General features: G+C 37.9%; 1 long non-coding RNA gene across 1 annotated transcript in view; it reads left to right on the top strand.

Annotated features, from left to right (window-relative positions):
- Positions 1-831: 831 nt before the first annotated feature.
- The window catches only part of LOC142363217 (uncharacterized), a 124187-nt gene continuing 115279 nt past the window's right edge, over positions 832-9739 (top strand). Inside the window, exon 1 of the long non-coding RNA XR_012765594.1 lies at positions 832-903. This is a non-coding gene — a long non-coding RNA (uncharacterized LOC142363217). The remainder of the gene's footprint in view (positions 904-9739) is intronic.

Here is a 9739-nt window from a genome sequence, read left to right on the forward strand (position 1 = left end):
TAATTACATTTGTGGGTAAGATTTACCCTTGCTTTGCTTTATTGTCTTCAAGTACTGTGCAGAGTCTGTGCAAATTCACACACAGAGAAGGACCATTCCATTTAACAGTTTTTGGGGACTTGAATGCTTTGTCTTACTCTACACTGTCTAGCCTTTCCATTTTGGAAAAAAGTATGAGAAGATATTTCTGTAAATCTAAATAAAAATTGTCTCAAGTGGATAGTCCATCTTGGACGTATTCTAATCTGGCTTTGAGATTTCATCTGGTGTTGAGGTTATTTGTGTCTCTAATACAGTTACCTGCAAATTTTGACCACTGTACATATGCTAGAGCTCTCAGCTGCTGATATGAGGGAAAATTCAGTTTTTCTTTTAAGTGACTTTCTTATGTACATTTGACTGCAAGTGTGCAGGAGACTTACAAGACAGAGTTTGGAGTTATTTTGTTTGGCAGTAGCATATACCATGCATACATATAAACCGAGGTTTCCATTTGTGCCAGAATAAGACATGCCCATAGTTCATATCAGAGGTAGTTCCAGATTTCCAGCCAAACCAACAGATTCACATCATATTTTTCTGAAAATCCCGTCATCAAGTGTAGAACTGTGTCTCCACTTCTTGGACAAAAACCTGTTTTTTGAACAAATACAAACACAATAAATTTTTATGCAGTCTGTCACCATAATCAAGAGAATCATATGTAAAACTTGTCAGATAGATGTGAAATATGTGGAGATTTGGTGGTAGGCTGGATTGAGCAACAGATTTTGAGCAACATTGGCAGCTTAACTGAAGATTAATGTTTAACGGATTTCTTGTTTTGCAGTAGCTGGAAGCAGTCTATGCAACATGCTAATTTGTATAGGCAGTGTATACGAAAGAACATCAGCAGGTGCACAGGTAGGTAACTTTGTACTCTGTATGGAGGGAAGGTTATTTGGTAGTGATGGGTAGTTCTGTATTGTAAACTCATCAACAGGAGATTTTGAAATGTCATTCCACCTCTTATATTTCTTACAAAATTCAGAATAAGCATTCAAAAACTAAGGAACAGCTGAACAATTTTACGATTATGCAGAATAAACTATTAAAAAAGTTAATAAGGGCAATGAAGATAATCAGTCATCAGAATTTACAAGCATTAGTTTTCAAAAGGAAAGATAATGGATATAGTAGTAACAAATGAATTTTTAAAGTGCCTATGTTGATACTTAATTGGTTTTTTGTGATTCTTCTTCTAAGTGTGACCTGATTTAAGTTGCAGAAAAGACATTCAGACAAAAGGCATATTAAAGAAGAAGTTACTGCCCCCATTACTTTCAGCTATTAAGTAATAGTAATATTTGGAACAAATAAGGGACTAAGATAAGCTATGCCTGCAGAGCTGTAGATATCACTGATTTTATGGGCTCATATGCGTATGTGGTAAAAACCTGGCTAAGAGTGTTCCTCACCCTTTGGACTATTGACAGGTGAATGTGAGTGATCTGAAAACTAGCTGATAAATAATGGAGGTTTTTTTTGGTTTGGGTTTTTTTTTTTTCGGTAGGCATCCTTAACTAGTGTAGGTTTTAAAGGCTTCTGTTTTTTTCGTATTAAGCACTGAGTGTTTTTCTGATGTTACTGCAGAATGGCTCATGATGTGTGAGAAAGGGAAGGACCTGATGTGTTTCAAACTTTCTGCTTTAACTCCTGTTGCATGTTTATTTGCAGTGTTTTGTGAGACTCTGGTCATCTTAGTGATACCTTTGGCGATATCACTATGGTGTCCTGTAAAAATCTATAACTAGTTTAGGAAGAATGTTGAAGAGAGAATGTGTTTCAAGGAAGCTGAAACAATGCATTCTGTAATGGAGGGAAAGCAACAGAATATGCTGGGCATAAAAACATGAAAACAGGAAAACTGACAAATGGTATAAGGCATCCGTATGTACTTTTAAGTAATGGCATTTGGCACTATAGTTTTTAGAACTTCAGAAAAAACACTTACAAACAGAAAATTATCACTTTTTGACAAGGAGGGGAATTTGGACTTTGAATTAACAGTGAACTAAAGGAGGAGAATAGGTGTGAATTGAAACTAATTGGTGTTTCAGATCATTGAGCTGCTTGAAAATAACATGTGTGGTGAGAACTGTAGAAGTTAAGTCTCTCTTAAATGCCTAATTAAGCACAGTTCTGTCCTGCAAGGGAGAGAAAAAAATGTTATGTCACATGCTGCTTTGTGCTCAACTGACTGATTTAAATGGACAGTCAGTCAAAAGATGTTGCTTCTGTGTGGTAGACTTCTCCTTCTGATTAGGCTGATCTACTGGTCCACAAAGGGGTGATGCCCTGAGGCATACAGCTATAGGCATAAAGATGAGCAGAGGTATAATCAAAGTTGTTCAGAAAACATTGTGCAAATCAGAACGAGCAGGTGGTTGGCACAACTGATGAGCATTTTCAAGTGTGTGATCAATGTGGGTGCAGAAGTCCTGTAGCTGGGTGTCTAAATCATCTCACCCTGTGGCCTGATTTAAGCACACACATATGTGAGATAAGATATGACAAAAATATTAAAAATTAATTTTTCACTGGAGAAATATCCATTAAAAAGCATGGAAGAACCTCCCTTCTACTCCCTTGAAAAGGGCTAACAGTTGATTAAACTTACGTAAAATAGATTGGACGATTTGACATGTAAGATACTTTGCTTTCCAACAAACAATTGAGTTCACTGGCCACAATCCAACAGAGAAAACAAAATGTGCAGAATAAACACTGTCTATAGCAGGTGGAGGTAATGTCTTATTATACACAAATGCTGTTTTGTGTTGTGTAACCTGGGGACAATTTAGCAGACAATTTTGTACTTAGAAAAATCATGGTTTATGCAGAAAAGGAGAACCACGGATAATGAATTGTCTACATCTGAAAATACCACACTAGATCTGAAACACATGTCCTGCCATATTGTCTTATGATTTCAAAAGCAGAGGAAGGAAGAGAGATTATTAAATTTAATTTCACTCCCTCATATCACTTTAAAACAGATGTTTAAAACCAAAAACTTATCCCTTCTTTCCAGTGTTTATTCTTAAATATTTTAGTACCAATGTTTTGTCACTCAAGACCAAACATACAGTGGCCCTTATTCATCATACAACTAAGAAAGAACTATTGTAATTTTGTGCATGCAAAGCTCAGTTTAACTGTAAAAATAATAAAGTAAAAGAAAATAAAATGCAAACAAAACAAAACTCTGCTGTGAGAAGCATGGTCTTTATGTGCGTACGTGTATGTGCACAGGTGCGGTGGCTGGTTGGCTCCAGGGGAAGATGATCCCTGAGGCTTCTCTTCCCCCAGCAGTTTTTTACCCTCAATTCCACATGATCAAGTGCTGGTATTTTCGAGGGAATATGAGTTAGCTGAGGTGTGAATTAGACATTTTAGAAGCCAGGAATCATCTGATGTATTTTTTCGAGACCAAAGCATGCAGAGTTATTTCTTGCACAGTTTAGGTGGTTGTGAGCAAAAGAGAATCATATTAAAGTTTTCAGGCTGCTGACATTTTGTGCAAATGAGTCAGTTGTCTTCACATTCCTACAAAACTGGAAAGGGAAAATTATGTGAATACTCAAGTAGGAACGTGGAGTCCAACAGACTTGACTGGAGTACTAGAGCCTACATCGCAGCATCTCCACTAGATTAATGCAGTTCTGTGTTTCCGACTCTGAGATGTAAAGGAAGAGGAAACTGGTTTCCCATGCAACATATTTTGCTGATTTCGTCCAATTTCATAATTATCAGCAATAGCACTTTTTTTTCCAAGTGATTTATAAATACTGACTAATTAGGTCTCAGAATTGTCACAACAATCTGGATTTTACTCTCTCAGACTAAAAAATATCACTGAAGACAAGGAAACAGAGTCAGTCAAATATTAATCGAAGGGTTTATTTCCTCTGTGAAGCCAGCCTAAATATGGCATTAGATCTCATCTGGGCAGTCTTTATTTCCAGTGTAGGTCTAGTCACTCGGCACTGGTTCACTTGCTTGTTTTCTGTGAAGCTGGTTTATCTGGAACCTTATTGCCAGAGGAGAGGAAATTGAAAAAAAAAAAAAAAGAAAAAAAGAAGCTTTTAATTTTTAATTCAGCTGGTTTTGTGAGTCTACTTCAGCGTCGTTCCCATCCTATTCAGTTAATGTTTTGCTCTGCATACATTCAGGTGGTAACATTTGTAGAAATTATCTTTTCTCAAAATTTATGGTTATCTTTTCAAGTGTGGCATATTAAGTGTTATCCAGAACTTTCCATTCAGGCAAATGCAAAATAGCCACTCTTTTATTCTCAGTGGCATCACAGAGAAGAAAGGTGAAGGGAATGAATGAGACGATGGAGCCATACTCAGCCCAAGCCCTCCTTAATGCTTATCAGAAGATCTGGCTAAGGTGCCCAAGGCTGTGTTCTCCTTCCCAGCCAGAGAGGCCTGGGCAGTACTTCTCTGAGGCAGAGTTTGTCCCCACTGCCCTCTCCTGCAAGGTCACAACTGTACCATCGCCCACTCCAGTGATGGCTGACTATCACAATTGAGCCTGCTGATCGGGGTGGGACTGCTCGTGGAGAAGATTCTCTTTGTAAGCGCAGTTGGTAACAGTGGCCATGAAATGTGGTGGCGCTCCTTGGCACCGGGTCAGCCTGATCCTATTTGGTTGGTAAAGTCTAGTGGAATTGTAACACAACATATCATGATGATATTGAAACTCTCAGAGTGGCTTTTGCTCTGAGTGCTATTCTGAAACCCAGTGCAGAAATATTTTTTTCCCTGCCCTGTGTGTGGTGTGCATTAACTCCATGAGTAGATTTTCAAACAAAAATAAGCATTTAAAAGCATTTTTCTTGGGAAACGCTTTACAAAATGTATATGCCTGTGTGCATATCCATGTGAATGCAATTGGATGTTTAGCAATGCAATTTTCATTTTGCTTTAATGCTTATTTAATAATCACAAGTGCTTTACTTTTTAAACATTTGCTTAAATTCAAATATTAACTATTAGTGAGGTTTTAATCTGAAAAAAGTGTAAGAGCAGTTCTACTTTAATTTTACTCCAACCTTGTGTTCACCTTGCACCTATCACATAGGGAAGCCTGAAACATTATTAGTAGCTATAATTTGTGACAAGCTTATCTCTTGAAGAATATTATGTGAAGTCCAAAAATGTGACTTCCTATTGTCCACAGGACAAAGAGTTATCCCCATTCACTCGGGCAGGAGATGAGGGTGGCTATTAAATAGCAAGGTTTCAAGGTTTTTTAAAGCTACTGTAAAAGATTCAAAGCAGCTAAAATTTTTAATGTTTATGGAATTTGTACAGGACTTGAAAATGGAAGGTGCAATTTAATCAATGACATGCTAATACAAATTAGCAGTTTTCAGCCCTTCTCCCTGAAAAATGAGATATTCTTTAATAATTGACTGAATTCTTTAGCACCCACCATCTCTAAGACATTGTAGGTTATTGTCAAAAGATGACCAGAATATAGAGCCACTAAATATTTCATCTTAATGATAATGTATGCTGCAAAAGGTTTGAACTTTATATCGAGCTTTGAATTGACTTTTGATAAAAGACATATTGGATTCCCTCTCTTTTTTTTTTTTTTCAGATTAACTTTGTGCCAGGAGCAGGGGTCAAAGCTAGCATTTAAATTCAGACTTTTCTCTATTTATTGCTAGTAAAATGGGGATATCAGGGGATTTATTTCTTTTTATTGTAATTTTTAGAAGTTGTCTGGATCAAGTTCAACTAATTAGGTGTGTTTTTAAAGAGATGGATGGGATATATGTCAAGTGTTGCGAGTCAGTTATTTAAGTGAAGTATGTTCTATTCCACTGAAATCAAAGGTAATTTTACCATCCCCACCACTTTCAGAGTTTTGTAGTGTACTCAGCCGAGCACCCAGCTGTGTCCTACCCAGCTACATGCATTTATAAGTCAGAGAATCTGCATTGAACACCGGTGACAGAAGAGGCAAATGTCTATCATAGTCATATGGGCTATAGTTCAAGACAGTTTAAAATGTGTTTCCTAATTTTCATGACTGACTGCAATACAAAAGCAGGTATTTCCTGCATGTCTAGAGTTGTTTCTTCTTTTCTTTATTTTTTAAAGGAATTTCAGAAAAGAAGTTGTAGAAGCTTAACATGGGGAAGACTCACCAAGTTCTGTTTCAACAGCATTTTACAGTTGCAGTCGCGTTGTCCAAAGATGCTTCTGTCTATGAAGCAGCAATTAAGTTACGTGCATTAAAAAAAAAAAATGAAGGTAATCTTTACAGATGTTACAGATGGAGGTATTTTTCCTGATGTATTGCTTTTTTCCCCTTTACATTTACTGTATGTTTTTCACTGTTGATTTTAAGTCTTACAAATACACTAAGCGCTATGCATGCTTTAATACTTTTTTCAGTTTGTAAAGCTTAGAGAGGTCCTAATTAATCTTGTAACTTAACAATAATAACTTTACCACTCACACAATTCTCTCTTTTGGAAGAATTTAGAGAAAAATGACCATGATCTCTTCTGTTTATAAATACGGGTATTTGCTCTTAAACATTGTTTTAGAGAAATAGGCCCTGCATTTGCCCCAAATAAGATGGTTAATTATGACTGTTCTAAAAAATAGCTATCTTCAGGCATTTACCCAGTGACTGATTTATAACTTAGCAGAATGGGAAAATTATACTGTTATATTATTACAAGGTGCCAACAATGATTTTTGCTTCCTTGAACCAGCTGTTTGAGAACTTCTCTTAAGACTGGTCCTGTTTGAAATAGAGAAATGAGTTCAGAGTTTGAAAAAAAAACCGACTGTCCGACCATTTGTATGCTCTGTGTCATACCTGCATCTTTTCAGAAATGAAAATATGCCTTACTGCTACTTTGGTCAGTTACCTGGACTGTTTTCATACCAGCAAAATAGGATGAGATAGTTCCTAGTGCATTTTGTGCCTCAGCTGCACAGCTGTGGGCCGTGGTGCAGTCACTTACACTCAAGCATCAGTGAGAAGAAAATGCATTCAACAACGCAGAGGCTTGAGCTGTGTGAAACCAATAAAATTTGGGCTTTAATCCCACCTTCATTAAAGCTGATGTCAAAGTTTTTGCTGTCTGGAGTGGTACAGGTTGGGGCACAAAGAGGAAGTTTGGGACTGAAGGATGATGCCAAGGTCTGTGAGAGGTAAACAGGAAGTCTCAATCATGGAAAGAGAGGAGAAATGAAAAAAAAAAAACAAACTCAGAAAGCACAAAATGTTGTTTGCTTTGCGTACTTAACTTGGAAGCTGCAAATTTACTCGATCAAGGCAGAAGGAAGAAGAAAGGAGAGGATGTCAGAACACATAAGCTGCAGCAGATCAGTGGATGTGCAGCTGCTGCAGTTAAGCTCTTTAAAGGGCATGTGTTCAGTTGCAAAAGTTTGAAGTCAGGAATGTTTATTTTGCACAGTTACTCATTGTGCTGGACAATGGGCACGCACAGCACTAGGCAAACAAGTGCATTTTCTCTGTTGGTCCCAAACATTGACGTGAGCTCTGCAGCTGGTGAATGCCTTCGTTGGTTGGGGTCTGTGGGAAGAGGGAGTGAAGGTCTTGCCTGTTCCCTGAGTGGTGGAAAGGAATTATTTCTTGCTGTCACCAGCACAGGGACAGAGACTGAGTTCTCCACATGCCTTAAGAGAAGACATTTCTTACCTCTCCTTGCTGTCTGTGCCATATATTATGCCCAATTGCAGAGTAAAGTATGGTGCTGTAATAACATTCATCATAGTGTATTATTTCGGTATACACACATTACATTCAAATTACCGTAATGACTTTAATCAAGTCTGTAATTAATGTAAAGCATTAGCATTAAAGAATGCAGTTAAAGCATTACTGTATGGTTTTTGTTCAAGCGTAAGTGGTAGCAGGGAGATGGAGGAGGAAGGCAGCATCAAGGTTAAATTCAAAGCTTCACTAAATGAACAACTCCTGATCTTCCAGATATTCCTCAGATGTTTCATTATAGCTGTTGACAGTAGTCCCATTGCTTTTCTTGGGGTCATTTGTGAATTTGAAAGTACAGTAATGAAGCATAAAGTATCAGGATGGAAAATGGGAGAGGAAAAAATAGTGACCCCTTCTTTCAGCCCTCTGGCAAATACCTATTTGCTGCTGGATCTGCGGTGCACAACATGGAAGTCTCTCATGAGAACTTTGTGCGAGGAAATGCACCGTGTCTGTCACTAAAAGAAAAGAAGAAATATGTCATCACTCTAAGTGGTATTGATTAAAACAATAAGGATTTCCTGGTGCCAACAGTTGAAACAACTGTGTGAAAAGTGGTGAAGAGGTATTACGGTATTGTTGCAGCTTTCTCAGGAAAATTCCAAATAAACCGAAGGATTCCTGTCAATATTTGTATAAGGAAACATGCTGCTGCCTGATTCGGAGGCACTTCACACACATGCGCACGCACACACCCCCCCCTGCATGCAAAATTCTTGAGAAACTTTATTACAACCACACACAAAAAAGGACACACTCAGAGTTTGGTGCACTCTTTCTCATGCTAATATTTACAACATTGATCTCGTATTGTCGGTATTTGATCTACGTTTCTCCCAGCTCCGGTCAATGGAAGGCACAGCTGCTGAAACCCCATATTGTGCAGGCAGCGTGCCTTTGTGTTCTGCAGCTGGGGAGTTCTCATGTCCACAATAGCAAGTCTGAGCACACTATATTAGGAAAGATTATTGTTTCATTTATTGACTACACAAGTTTAAAACAGCAAGTATATCGTTTGTTTCATGTTTTATTTGTTCGGGTCATTTTCACCAAAAGCTGGGCACATGGACACAAATACAGGGCAGCTGTACTTCCAGCCACCCCAGTAGGAAGAAAATTACAAACATTATTGAAATGAAATTGGATGGTTGGTTGCTTTCATGAGGCACAGCCTTCCACCTGCCTTCTCCCAGCCATCCATTTGTGAAGACTTGCTGCATGTTTTTTTTTTTGTCTTTTTTGCATCCAAGTTCCTTCCCGATAAAGTGTTTAACCTACTGTACAATTCATTTTAAGCGAAGCTGGTTTTACCGTGGAAGGGAAGACAAGCGAGTTCAATTTCTGAGCTCAGTTCTCCAAATGTTTCTTTCAGGGAACGGTCTGTAGAAAAAGGAAGGCAGCAATTTTAGCTGGAAGCAAATATCACTTCGGAGTAACAAAAAAAGGGAGGGGAAAAAAGAGAGAAAAATCTATTTAACACTTTAGGATATAATGGTATTCAAATAATATATTTTTGCGCCATTTATTCAGTTGTGAAGGAACTCAGTGAATAATAATAGCTGCTGTCAAAGATATTTATATTTAAGAGGGTCTTTATGTAAAATCATTTTTTTTATCAGGAGTGATTTTTCTCTAGGAGAAGTCTGCCATCTCCTAGCAACCGATATGGCTATCTTTTTTAACAGACGCTGCAATAACAATGGGTGCCTAACCTTTATATGGAAGCATTTGCACATGTACAATCAGAACACTTACGAATTCAAACCGAGTTGTTAAAGTGCTCCAAGGGAGACACTGGGTATCACTTTATCTACTGTGCATCTCATCTACCCAAGATTTTATAATGGCAGCCATTTTAGCTGTAGCTGAGTACCTCCCAACGAGCTCCAAAGCTAAATCTGCAAATGACCCACACCTTAACTTC

This window comes from Opisthocomus hoazin, chromosome 1 (assembly GCF_030867145.1).
Source record: "Opisthocomus hoazin isolate bOpiHoa1 chromosome 1, bOpiHoa1.hap1, whole genome shotgun sequence".
Classification (NCBI taxonomy): domain Eukaryota; kingdom Metazoa; phylum Chordata; class Aves; order Opisthocomiformes; family Opisthocomidae; genus Opisthocomus; species Opisthocomus hoazin.